The sequence below is a fragment of the Rousettus aegyptiacus genome, unplaced genomic scaffold (genome assembly GCF_014176215.1).
Source record: "Rousettus aegyptiacus isolate mRouAeg1 unplaced genomic scaffold, mRouAeg1.p scaffold_m13_p_1, whole genome shotgun sequence".
Taxonomy (NCBI): Eukaryota; Metazoa; Chordata; class Mammalia; order Chiroptera; family Pteropodidae; genus Rousettus; species Rousettus aegyptiacus.
This window is the reverse complement of record NW_023416284.1, coordinates 66,069,404-66,082,181: the sequence shown is the minus strand read 5'-3', so window position 1 is coordinate 66,082,181 and position 12,778 is coordinate 66,069,404. Positions and strand designations below refer to the sequence as shown.

Genomic DNA, 12,778 nt, shown 5'->3' with positions numbered 1-12,778 from the left:
TAAGCTAGTTTGAGTTTAGTTTCTATTATTCGTAAGTGAAAGGGTACAGACCCATACAACCTTCAAAATCACGAGTTGAAGCATTCTGCTCTTTCCCACAACTTGTCATCTTTCTAGCTAGTTTGTTCAAGTATACTTTATCAGGGCACCCAGTCCTCTATCAACTCCTCCACTTTTCCCGTATGCATTAGTCACCCCCTGCCTTCACTTTCCTCCCTTTGCAACTTAGATTTATGGTTTGTCATTTCAAATACTCCCTTGCCTCCATTTGGCAAAAATTCAATCCATGGAGCCTTACTAATGCTTTCTCCATACTTAAACATGAATAATTTAAAAACATTAGAGAAAATCAAACAAAGAGCAGATAGATTTCACTCTAAGTTTATGATCATACCTCAAATGGGCTCTCAGAGTGGTTTAGAAACACTGATGCAATTCTCTGGTTGGCTTTCTCTTATATTCCTTAATGATAACACCAAACCTTTCATCATTCTCATCTCTCCCCCAACTCTACCTCAGTTGAAGACCTTTGCTTCATAGAGAAAATGGAAACCATAAAACAATCTGCTAATATACCTTATCTTCTACCAGTCCTCTCTTCTCATAATAAAGATGTTTCCTATTTAAGTCCCATTCATCTGAGACTTGAATCTCATTCCCTCCCATCTTGTCAGAAATTGACACTTTTTCCCTATATTTCTAATCTCTGCTGAATAGCTCTGTTGGCCTCTTCAGAGCCACTTTTTATCCTTTTCTACCTTGCTTGTACTGGGTGAGGCTGGAGTCTACATGAATTGTATCAGCAGGCTTCTTTGCCCTCTGTTCTCCGATGGGATTGGCCAATGGGAAGAGCCAGCAAGAGATCTGAGAGAGGAATATAAGATAGAATTATTTATTTTTCTGACTTCTATCCCTCAAAGTCTTCTTGAGTTGGCTGTTTCTTTTGATCAAAGTCATTGGCCTCTCAACCCTCTCCTTCTGGGTTCTGGTAATTGCTCCCTTTCCTCATCTAAGGAAATCTAATTGTTCCACTGTTTCTCACCTGAGTGTTCTCTACAATCTCCTGTCAAATCCCTGTATTGTAACTACACCATTGTAAATAGTTTCTCCCTCAAATTATCCTGATCTGAGTATTTCATCTGTTTCACACTGACTGACACACACTCTCCCTCTCTAATGGATTCTTCTTATCAACATATAAACATGCTCAAGTATCCTAACCTCGTAGATCCTTAATCTTTACCTGTCCTTATCTACTTTTTCTATCCTAGACTCTTGATCACATCCCAGATTTTGTCATGAAGTAGAATCGTTCTATCTCTGAAATCTTAAACTCCAATATCAAAGCACAATCTCTTAATCTTATCAATGCAGAGTTTTTAAATTGCAACGGAAGCACTAAGTACCTTGACTCCTCCACTCCACCTTCGATTTCTCAGTCTCATCTTATTCTCATTTCTTTCTCCAGGCAGTTTAAAAACAAAGATACATTTTCCCAATTGTTCTCCTCTCTTGCATTCTAGGACAATACTCTCAATTCACCTTCTCCTTATTCTTCTACCTACCCACCCGGAAAAATCTCAATCCTGGGTCAATCCAACTATCCACCTTCTCAACTCTATACCTAACACTAATAGAGAGGAGCAAGCATTTGTACATATTGGCGTCACTCTTCTTTTAAGGTCTCCAGCCTTGCCTCCAGCCCTTCTAGGTATCGCTAGTCAGTGTTTCCTTTTTCCCCTCAACAATATGATTTCAAACCTTCTTAAACTAAAAAGATAGATCAGCACTTGCCCTTTTACCTTTCTCACCTCTTTTCTCACCTTTATTTATGTCAATCTCTTTCAGTCTCACACTGTCCGCTGAAGTTGCTTTTGCTATGGTCATCAGTAAATTACTAATTTCTCAATGCAATTGAATTTTCAGCCTTTGTCTTATTTGGTCTCTCAAGACATTTGACATTGTTGTCAATTTCCTTCTTGAAACTCTCTTCTCTCTTTCATTCTAGGACGATATTATCTCCAGCCTTCATCTTATATCTTAAATATTGACATTTCCCCAGGGTTTCATCCTCTTCTCTTTTCTCTTCTCACTTAAAGTTCTTTTCATCTTTCTAAGTATTCTTATTTACTGCCAATGGTCACTAGCAAGAGCAACCTGTGGTCCCTAAGTCTAAAGGTCAATTTTTGCTTCTAAGTTCAAAATCAGCATATCTAATTGCTGAGGTTTTTCACTCTATCTCTAGCCAGTGTCCAGAAATCATATGTTACAAATTAAATAATTAATATTTCTCATCACATTATGGTCTACTCAAGTCCTCCTGTATTGAATGAATGGCACCATTTTCTATTTTTCCTGTCTTTGGAACCCAACTGTCTGCAGACTTCTCTGACTGCCAATGCACCAATTTTTACTCATTCATTTGCCTATCAAGACCTTGTTGATTCTATTTCTTTCTCAATAGTTCTGAAATCTATTCATTCCCTCTGTTTCTCCTGACCTCATTATTTCTTGCTTAGAATGTTATGAGAACCTTCTAACCTACACATCTTCCATATCACCAAAAGAATTATCATTACAAAACAAAAGTTTTGTCATGGTACTTTCCTTCTTAAAACCCTCTAGTGACCTTCCATTTTCTTGAGGGTAAAATCGAGGCATGCTAGCATGATGTAATAAGCTTAATAGTGAAAATGCTTTAGATTTCAAGGAACAAAAAATAGTTCCCGGCTAACTCAAGAAAGAGAGAGAGAGAGTAGTTTATTGTAAAAATATTGGAGAAATTTATGGAATTGGAGGAATTGAACAACTAAGTGCCAGAAAGAACCTGAACCATAATAGCTCTGAGGATGTCAGCAGCAGAAGTTCAAAAACCTTAACCAGGGCTACTACTCCTAATTGTGCTGATTGTACACTGTTTGCAGTGGCTCTTCTCTCTATGAGGTTTCATTAATGTGACTCAACTTAAAGATTCCCAAGCTCTGTGTCCCTTACTCCTACTTTTAAAATTCCCAGAAATAATCTTCTGATTGGCCCAGCTTGGATAAATTGATTAATCTTTAGACTCATGGCACAGGTGTGACCATCGGGGACTCCCTTCTGTGTATAGGGCATCGTTAGAGAACAGGAAATCATTGTGAGCCGACAGTATATCTAAGGGGTGTCCATTATATTCTGTACTTCTTACTGCTCAATTTTCTTTCTCCACTATTCCTCAAACTATATATTATTTTCCAGTCACAGTGTATGCTTGAGACTAAATGTTTGTGTCCCTTCTAATTAATATGTTAAAACTCTACCCCCCAGTGTGACTGTGAGAAAATAAATTACTGCTGTTTAAGCCTCCTAGTCTATGCTATTTTGTTATGGCAACTAGAACTATGACAGTGTGCTACTTGTCTCCTAAAGCAAGCCATGCTCTTTGAGACTATCTCATCTATGTGACCTCCCTGACTTTCTCACTCAGTGTTCACTGGGACTTAAATACAATTCTCCTCTCTACCAGTATATCCTTCTTCCTACTTTATCTTGTAAATACTCATACGTCAGTCAGAAATCAACTTAAGGATCATCTCCTCCAGAAGCCCTTCCTTGGCTCTTCCAGGCTGATTTCATATTTCCCCTCTATATATCCATAGCTTCCTGAGCTTAACTTTATCACAGCTATTCTTGTAATTCCCTTTTAATGAATCTGTCTCTCCTACTAGCTTGTGAGATCTTTGAGATCAGGGGCTGGTATTTTTAAAATCTGTACGAGTAGAGGTTTATACAGCACTCAACTCATTGTTCATACTCACCACACATTTGTAGAATAAATGACTGAAACTTATGGCTGTCTAGTTCCACACTCCATCTTCATTCAATAACATACTATCTCCAATTTTCTATGCATTGCCTTTGTAACACAGCTGGTTATGAATGTGTGACTCTCACTCATGATATTATAAATAGCTAGAAGAAAATTTTTTTACCTTTTTTTTTTTGTATCACTCATGACATATCACTCTGTACTTTGCACATGTTAGGCAGGCAGTACCTTTTCATTAAAGAAGTAAGTAGGGTTGACAAAAAAAAAAAAAGCCAAGCTTCATTAATAGGCATGTAGTGTAAAAAGAATGTTTGTACTCTTAATGATCCTTATGTGGATCAGATCACATCTGAAGTATTGAGTTCTGTTCTGGGCAACAATTGTGCATTCCTTTCTTCAACAAATATTTATGGAGTGCCTACTTTGTGCCTGAACCTTTCTTCTCTGCCTAGGTCTTGGATATTAAACAGACTAAGGTTCAGACCCTAGTTTTGTCACTTACTGTGTATACTGGTCAGGATAAACTAGGTTTGCTACAGAACCAAACAATCCTGAAATATCAGTGGCTTATCACATCCTACTTTTGTTTCTCATTCATGCTATGTGTCCACCATGGACTGACTGTGGCTCTACTCTACATAGTCTTCATTCCAGGACCCAAGCTGCCTTCATCTGGAACATTGCTGGTTCCGTGGCAGAGAAAGCATGGTGAACCATGAACCGACTCTTAATGCTTCTGCCAGGAATGACACACATCACTTTTGATCACATTTTTATTAGTTAAAGTAAATCATATGACCACATCTGGATTAACACAGAAAGGGGCAAGTAAGGGCGAACACTTATATTGTCTGCTATACTATGTGTCCTAACCTGTTCAAGTCCCTGTTTTATGACTTGAAAAATCATCATCATCATCATCATCATCATCATCATCATCATCATCATCATCTCTGCACTGAAGACTGAGGTGAGGATACAAAATAATATTTATAAAGTGTTTGATACACTGAAGTCTGTCAGGAAATGGTAGTTATTTCAGTTTAAAAGTTTAAAAATCCTGATTTCAGCTTAAGAAATTACCGTAAGTAAAGCCCTGCAAGAACTTCAGTATAAAGTAAATTAGTTCTTTTCTTTTGTACTTTTTCTTTGAAGATCTCACTTACACTGTCTGAACTGTGTTTCTAACATTGGCTTGATGTTTTTTTCCATCAAGATGATTCCTGACAGAATCAAGGTCATCTGTGAAGAAATAGGTTGGATAAAAATTTTATGATTTATTATTCACTTTTTCACGTTTAAAGTCTGTTTTCTAAATAGGAATATCAGCAACTGGGACAGGGCCATACCTCATACCTTTTCGTATCACCGGAAACTAGCACAGTTCCCTACCCAAGGGATTTCTTGGTGCTGATAAAGCTTTGTGGAAATGGAATTGGGATTTTATGTTGTCATTTCACAGTATCCACTGATTTTCTAAGTTTATAGCTAACATTTTGGTGATAATTTTTAAAAGCTTCTTATTTATCAGTTAAATTTATGCCCTATCTTCTACCATAATAATAACAGAGGAAAGTGCATGGTTGTCTGACTTGGTATATAGGTCAAGTTACATGAATGCAGGTAAAATTGCTTCTGATTCACCCACTGAAATAAGTAGTATAATAGTTTACCATTTTTTCATTATTCTTCCTAGAATGACTAAAAGAAATCTATATGTGTAGAGTTGAAAATTCTTTTCATGAGGTAATTAATTCTAGTTCTTTTAAAAATTTGGAAACTATATGACCTATTGAACATGATTTAAAATAATTATGTAATTGGAGGCATTCCCAAGTGAGACTTTAAAATATATTACATATCTTCCAATTTAACTTCTTTAAAGGAATGGGTTCCAGCCCAGAACTTCTGAAGACTCTTTGGGTGGTAAGGCCTTGGAATCTCTCTGTGTGTGTGTGTGTGTGTGTGTGTGTGTGTGTGTGTGTGTGTAACAGATCCTTGGTGATTTTGATTATCCGCCAATTTTGGGAAGTATTGAGAGGATTTTTAGACTATGGGCTATCATGATCTGTCCCTTTGGTAAAAGAACTATACCTAGGGCTTGGATCATTTTGGCAATTGGAAAGATCTGGTCAGAATCACCCCTATCCCCAAGCACCCATCCTTCTGCACTGTTCACTTCTCACAAATACCCTACACTGTTGAGGAGCGCAAACCTATGCACCAGAGAATGTTCCGTGCAGAGGCCTCAATGACTGCATGTCCATCAACATGGGAGTTCTAAGCCATCACATCCCAGAGGGAAAAATATCCCTAGTAGTGCTGCCAAGCTGCACGTATTACTCAGAACTGAATTTCACACACTGTAGCTGCTCCTATCCTGTTTACACTGTACAACTATCTGTCCAACTTCAGGTAGCTAGCTGATCCCTAGTTGATTTTATCCAGAACCCTCTTTCCCTTGAATGCTTATAAGCGGTACCTGCCAGAGAACCTGTTTTAAAAAGAGAAATCTGTGTGCACATAATTTAAATTCTACAGTTTCCAATGATAACACTATTATGTGTGATTGCAATTCTCTAAATTCTTTCAGCTTATTTCTTGCCACCAGAATGACAAATGCTTTGATATGTTCCTGAATTTCTGTAATGCACTGCTATGAAGTCCTGTAACATGTCTCACTGACGCTGTTGATCTCAAGGTTAGCTTTAAGTGCTGGGCTGTTTTCGGAAAGAGCAGCTTCTAGCACACCTCCTGTCTTGTGCTTGCCCAGTGAGATATAATAGCACAAGGGTCCAATTCCTTCCCTATCATGTTGTCTTGTTGGAAAATGTAATGATTTAGTGTTTAATTTAGAAGATTACAGATGCTTGTTTTAGAAAGTGAGTTTAAATGTGTGCACATATAGCTGTATGTTATAGAAAATTATAGATGCTTATTTTAGAAAGTGAGTTTAAATGGTTATGTATATTTAGCTGTGCATATACATTTAGCTGTATTAATGCATGTGTGGATATGTGTGATATGTGTACTCTTGCAGTACATGTGTACACTCATATACAATAAAATCAAATTTTCTGTGATTTTTGTACCTTAGAGAGCATTATTATGACCATTTCTATATCTAGTAATCATAACAGAGCACAGTTATCGCTTGTAGAGATATAATTAACCCTTGAAATAACTGAAATGTATTTGTCGTTGGAAGTCATTATTCAAAGTTGGGAAGTGATGCCTAGAAGTTCAGGACTGATGGAGAATAAGGCACAGGAGAATGGAATGGAGGGCATTGGTCTTCTCTGCTTATCCCCACTATTATTCTGACCGAAAGATAATTTGACAAATCCATTCCAACCTTCCAGTTACGAAAGAGGATTGAAGTTAGCAGAAAAGAATCAGAATTGTTTCTCTCCTTCCCAAAATAAATCTCCTTCCTGCTAGTGCTCCCAAGTTGTTTGTTGTCTTTTATTTTTTATTTTTCTAATTCCAGGGCAAAATATTGGGATAAAGTATAAATAACATAATACTTATCATTTTGACCATTTGAAAGTATAGTTAACCCTTGAACAACATGGGGTTTAGGGGCATTGACCCCTGTGTGGTCAAAAATCTGAGTATTACTTCTTAACTCCCTCCAAACTTAATTCTAGTCAATAGTCTACTGTTGACTAGAAGCCTCATTGATAACATAAATTTTCAATTAATATTTATTTTGTATGTTATATGTATTGCATACTGTATCCTTATGATAAAGTAATCTAGAGAAAAAATGTTGAGAAAACCATAATGAAGAGAAAATATATTTATAGTATTTATTGAAAAAAATTCTGCATATATATGGACTTGCACAGTTCAAACCCACATTGTTTAAGGGTCAATTGTATACAATTGAATTAAATTGTATACATTTAGTTAAATTTCTGTACTTAATTGTGAATTCCATGAGTCCATTGTGCTTGTTATAGATAGCATATTGGCTTGTGGGAGAGATTAACAAGAGTGTACAAGTGAGAACCATGGAAGCCTTCAATCTTTTCACCTTCCTCTACAGTTTCCTTAATGGTTTACTCACTTTTCAGATCAAAGAACTTTTACTGTGGGAAGGTAACCTATAAAAGGCTATGCCAGGTTGGGTGGGAAGCACATTTCCTATCCTCTAAGAGTTCCTCATCTACTGGAGAAAAGGTCGGACTAAAAAAATAATCATCATAAAAAACACAATTCAAAAAAAAGCTCTAGAAGGTAGAAGGAGAAGAGAGAATTAAGTCTAACTGGGGGACATCAGGAGCTGAATAGAATTTCTAAAGGAGGAGAAAGGTGATCCTGGTAGAACAGAGTAATGAACAGTGTTTGACATATAGTAAGTGCTCAGCTCTTATTTATTAAATGAATAAATAAATGAGGGCCAAATCTGAGCAGAGACCAGGAACTGTGAAAATGTAAGGGAACTTTGATGAATGGTGTGTAGTAGCTGGATATGTTCAAGATTTATAGTGGAAGATAGTATCAAGATGATAGAGACAACATTAGAATCAGATTAGGGAAACCTTTACCCAGAAAGGCAATTCTAATCAAATTCACATCAGAATGAAAGGAAAGAAAGAACATGAGGGAAAGACTATAGAGAGAGTGAAAATCTAAGTCACCTCCCTTTAAGAAGGCTTTCAGAACATTGGCGTGAGAATGGGGTGGAGGTGAGGCCTGAGAATTAAGACAGAAATTTAGAGCAGAGAAGAGATTCTATAAACACTCTTGTTTAGTGAGTCATAAAACAGTGAAGCAACACCATGCATTTGACAAGCATGGACTAACGGTCTACTCAGGCCATCTCCGTGGCCGCAGATCTGCATAAGATGGTCACCATATTTGCGGTCTTCATTCTACTTTGGAAGATAGGAAAGTAAATTAATGATTTTTATATGCTGTGAAAAGTGCTATAATAGAGGTTATGTGCTACATGAAATGGTGTATCGTAGGAGAGATTAGTGCCACCACTCCAGGATCAGGAAAAACCTTCTAGACAGATGATATGTAACCCTAGTCTTTGAAGTACAATGCAGAAGCTCATCAGTCAGAGAACAGGCGCAGGGCATTCCCAGAGAGGGTACAACACAGACAAAAAGGGGCATGAAATTTCACAGCAAGTAAAACATTGCTTCATACTCTAAGCAGCTGCCCACTAATCTACACAGAAATACCAAGACTGCTGGAGATTAACCATCTGGAGGACCCTCACAGCTGCTCTTTGAGATCCGCTGTGTTAGCGGACAAAAGGAAACCATGAGAAATAGCAAACCTGGCCAAAACGATCAAAAGAGTCAGAAAGTAGGACACTACCATGCAACCCTCACACGACTGTTTGGATTAAGGACAAGTTGTTAGTCAACTTGGTTCCTTACAAATGTACTTTGTAATTAGTCTACTTCAATTCCTTACAAATGTAAATTGATCAATATTATTACCATCTTGTTCTTTTACACATCAGAAGTGAGCATTTTTCCTGATGGTCACGTTTGTGCACTTTACTGAAGAAGCTTGAATACAGCCCTCATCACTCTACTTTTTCTGAGGCCTGTGATAAACCAGAGGAGCAACAGTTCTACCCGGAGGGTGGCCAACTGCTAGGGAGATGTTGAGCATTTGTTCTTATTTATTGACCGTTGGGTTGGTCTCAGACTCATTTTTCCAGGCTGTCATATCTACTTATTAATTAAAGTGAGGCTTTTATATGGCTTAAAATATTTTAATGTGATCATGCCCTGAGGGTCCTCAACAAAGAGTTTGGTTTAATAAACTTAATTACTAATTAAGACACCCTTAATTTCAGCCTCCATTAGGTTAATTTTTTAATGAGTTTCAGAATGTCTCTCAGGACATTTCTTCCCTAGATGTGGTGAGAAACACACACATGGACTTTAGTCTTTGATTTGACAGGTAGTAGCTGCGCAACCTTGGCAAAAATTGCTGACTCTCTCTAGGCTGCTTTTTCCTTATCTATGAAGGAAAAAGCTTGGACAAAGTTTTCAAAGTTGCCTCCAATTCTTACATTTCATTAAGGCAACAGTTTGAATAGCTAGTCTCAGTATCTTCTCTCTAGTGGTGCAGAGTGTACAAAACTGTACAAAATTATACTGTGTGTGTATGTGTGCATGCACGCACACATACACACACATACATGTTTAAATAAATCTCAATCAGGTGGCTGTGTGCAAATAGTAGAATTAGAATTGAGTATGTTATTGGTGTTCAGAAAAATTCCTCGAAATATTTTATTAACTGGCTGATATACAAATGAAATTTGGAGACAATCTGGAGTTACCAAGATGAATTTATTTTCTCCAAACTACTTATCTTTTCTGCTTCTAAAGGCTTGAATTGTTTTCCCTCCAGGAGCTATACCTTGCAGGACCCACCAGCAATTGATGGGTAAGATTAGCTCTAACCAAGCTGCCTCCCTTCAGTAGGCATCTTAGGGAAAAGCGATTGACCAGACTCTCTTTTTCCCTGTCTTTCTCTTATCACCATTTCAGGCAGATCACACTGTGGGAAATTTACCTTGATGGAGGAAGAATGAGAGAACTTCAGAGAAAGGGAAGGGGAAAAGTTAAAAAATGAACTATTTTTTTATCTATTGCTGCAATTGAATGGCCCTTCTTCCCAATAGTCCTGGGTTATAGAATGTCTATTTTTTCCTCTTCCATTCTAACACAAAACACACTCACACACTAGAATAAAATACTGAATCTGATAGCCTAGTGCTTACGAAAAGGATTGGCATTAAAAAAAAAAAAACTGCTTTATAATTTATTTAAAATCCTGGTCAAAGTGAGCTTTCGCTTTCACCTTGAACAGTAATTTGGGGGGGGGGGGGCGGTGCATGACCTAAGGAAAAACATAGTCTGAACTGTCTCATTCATTGCGGCCAAATGTTGATTATCTAAATCCATGACAAATCTGCCTTTCAGTTTCTTTGTGACATTACTCCTTCCCTCTGCATATTTAACTTATCTTTAAGAATGAGAAGCTGGCCTGCTCTCCAGTTTCTTCAGAGCAGGATCTTCCCAGAATGGCAACATTATTTTATTTAAAGTCCATTGAATTCCCAGGGTTCTAAAAACATCCATATTCAAATGTTAGAATAAAAACACATTACCAAGTATGATGAAAAATTTCACTCTATTCAAAAGCATGGAAAATTAAGAGTTGACTGTTTGGGAAAGTTCCTGCTGTGTCAAAATCAGTTGAAAGCATGCCCGTTTTCACTTTTACTATTCATAAAGGCCCCAGTAACAATTTTGGGGTCATAGCCATGGTAGTTATATTATACTCACTTGCCGGTTAATGCTAAGACTCTGAAGTCATAATTATTCACTAAAGTTAGGTGACTCTTTGCAATGCTCAGGAACAGGATGACAAATACTACAAAAAAGAAACTGAAAAAATATGAGATGTATATTTTTTCCTATATATCAATAATAGAAACCACAGTCATGATGGAGGATTGGGATTCAATTAGAAAGTTCTAATATCTACATTATATCTTACTTAAAATCTCAAAAAATAGACTCTATGTATAAATAATTATGGCTTAATCTGATCAGCTGATACCTCTATAGTATTGTCCCTATAAGATAATATTCATATTTCTGACATCTAACAAAATATGTCCCGACCTTATACCCTCTGAAGAGACTAATGAAATAATTTAATATCCAGGATGGCTTCTAGACTTTTTTTTTTTAGGTTGAAAACCTTCTTGCTGGGCTTGTGTGGCTCTGCTTCTCCTCATATATCCAAATTTGGAATAGAGGCTGAGAATCCCAGGTCTTTGGAGTACCAGAGAACCCCAAATCTAATAATCTGACTAATTTTTAAAGCATAATCAGGAAATAGGAGACTGATTTCCTGCAGCTCCAACATTTCGTTTCTTTCTCATTGCCTTCTAACAGTCCTTCTCTTATATATTCCTTTTATTTTCCCCCTTTCCTTCCCCCACTTATAACTTTTGCCAACTGGCACTCAATGACCCTACTGGACATTAGTTTAAACCAACACAGGGGCTAAGAAGCCTGCCAAACCCTGTCCGTCTAGAACTGAGAGGCAGAAAGGATCTTGCCTGTGCTTTGCTAGGCTTGATTTATACACAGGTGCTGCTCTTTTGCCATGTAAAAGTATGCCTGAAGTAAGCATGCAGGCATGATCCATGCAAGATTCACATTTTTGTTATGTTACTTAACAAAGAGAAGCTCCTGACGATACCTCAGTGTACTAAGGCAACAATATTGACTCCCGCATATCAGCCTATCACATAAATCATTGTCCCTATATTGTGGAAATGGGAAGGTAGAAACCGTGGTGAACACCCCTAAAACCAGTTAGATTTTCCCTCACTTTTTGGTAGGATGTTTGTAAATGTAGTCATAGTAATAAACACAGAATAGCTGGCTGGAAAGGTTAAATGCAACTTTAAAAATCCTCCATACCAGCAGTTCCCAAACATAGTTCAAGCATATTCAGAATCACTCATGGTGCTTGTTAAAAAGCTGGATTGTCAAACACTTAACCAAGACCATCTAAATCACAATCCCTAGAATCAGGACCCTAAGGCTCTATTTCATGTAAGTATCTCATAGACAGTCGGGTTTCAGAACCACTGATAGGCCAATCCACAGTTACCTATTTGTTCTACATGCTGTCTTTTGGAGGAGCAGACGCCCACTGAAAATGACCATGATGACTTCTTAGAGAGGGTCAGGTTTGAAGGCAAAGTTAGAGAAACTAAGATCCTTAAAAGTAAACTGGTGATTTCTTTGAACAGACCTCCAGGTGATATTGTCAGGCCCTACTGCATGAGACATTTACACTGTAAATAGCCTGTGCTTAAAATCAATGAAGATTATACAGTAAGTTTAAGCCATCTTCCAGCTATTGTTATTCAAATAACCTTTGCTGGATCATTGTCCCATTCTG

The 12,778-nt window shown here is 37.4% G+C and overlaps 1 protein-coding gene across 1 annotated transcript in view; it reads right to left on the bottom strand.

Annotated features, from left to right (window-relative positions):
• Window positions 1-12,778, bottom strand: part of LOC118613662 — a 64,395-nt gene that overhangs the window by 21,770 nt on the left and 29,847 nt on the right. The gene's annotated exons all lie outside the window — the stretch shown is intronic.